Here is a 1710-nt window from a genome sequence, read left to right on the forward strand (position 1 = left end):
GTTAGTCTGTTTGTTTTTCTGGTCTGCTCTCAGAACATGTAGCCCAAGACCCCTGGGAGTCCCCGAGCCCCCTACCACACTGTTTCTGAAGTAGCACCCCGAGGAGCCTGCTTCCGTCACCATGGTCATTCTCTCATGTGGAGGCTCCCAGTCTCAGAGCTGCGTGATGGCGTCATTGGCCTGACCGCTAATGGAATGTGCTTGGAAAGGCTAGCCGGTTCTAGGTAGCAGGCTTGAGGACATAAATATGGATGTTTCAGTACTTCTAACTTACTGCCACCAAGTCTGTTGTGACGCATCGCAACCCTCCCGAGGGTGCCCGAGGCTGTAAATCTTTATGGGAGCAGAAAGCCTCATCTTTCTCCCGAGGAGCAGCTGGTGGATTTGAACCGCTGACCTTGTGGTTAGCAGCCCCGTACCTATCTGACAGCGCCACCTGCAGGTATAAAGGGTACAGCCTCTGAAACCTCCTCATTGTTGGTCCCTAAGAAAACAGGGAATAAGTGTGTTGTGTTCTGTCGTCTTTTTAAATGTTGGGCAACACTCAAAATCCTCGGGGAAAATTTCCGGGCTGTTCAACGTCATTAAAATGTTCTATTTTCCAAGCTGATGATCCTTGATTCCAAAAGTAAACTTTCTTTCTCAACTATTTTTCTTATGCTTTGAGATAGGCTGTTGGCTTCAAACAGCGGGGGGTGGGATCAGAGAAGTCAGTACTCAAACCACACCTCCAGCCTGGACCGTGAGGGAGAGGAGGCGTCTGTGCCCCAGGAATGCAGTGAAACTGTAAACAGGGGCCGGTGGGATGGGGGGTGGGGAATCTGACAAGCGTGATCTCCTGGGCTTTATAGATGTTTATGTTTACTGGCTCATTCACAGCACGTTTTCAGATACATTGTGGTGCCAGGGAAGTCTCAGCTGCATTTTGAGAGCAATCGTTCAGCGTTTAGAGGAAAGGGAGGGAACCGTTTACGGGGAGGCGTGATGAGATCTCTAAACGCCCCAGATTGTGTGTTACAGCTCTTCAGAGCGGGAATGAAAAGCCACGGATGCGTCTTATATGCTCGCGCGGGACAGAGGGGCAGCCCAGGCGCCGGATGCTGAGGCCCCAGAAGCCTCTGCCTCGCTGCCCGCAACCACATGGCCATGCACCCCAGAAATACCTCACTGCAGATGCACAGCTGAGCGGATGTTCGCCGGCGGAGTTGTTCTTCCCTGAGGGACGGCGCCCGGGAAGGATGGTCTCCTGAGTAGACAAGGCCAAGAGGGCAGCATCTGCTCAGAAGCAACGCTCCAGAGGTGGGCGAGGGTGTGGGGGGACAGGGCAGAAGGATGAAGGACAAGCGGAGCCCAGAGAGGAGGGATGAGAGGGGCTGTGGCCTTGAAGGGACAGTAAGCAGGGTCCTGACGCAAGATTGTGGGCTGTGGAGTGGGAAGGGGATGCATCTGGTCTATAAACTTCCATCCGTGCCCCGGCGCGGACTACTGAAAGCGCCAAGGACTGGCGGAAGAACACACACCATCTGTCCTGGGAGAAAGTGCCTTAGAGGCAAGGACGGAGGGACTTGGTCTCACGGACGGTGGACACGTTGTCAGGAGAGGCCAGTCCCCGGAGAAGGACACCCTACTTGTAAAGTCGAGGGGCAGCGAGAGAAAGGAAGGCCCTTGATTACACGGAGGGACCCCGTGGCTGCAACACGGGTTCAGACA

The sequence above is a fragment of the Echinops telfairi genome, unplaced genomic scaffold, assembly GCF_000313985.2.
Source record: "Echinops telfairi isolate 266 unplaced genomic scaffold, ASM31398v2 ScPeMD7_2;HRSCAF=8, whole genome shotgun sequence".
Lineage (NCBI taxonomy): Eukaryota > Metazoa > Chordata > Mammalia > Afrosoricida > Tenrecidae > Echinops > Echinops telfairi.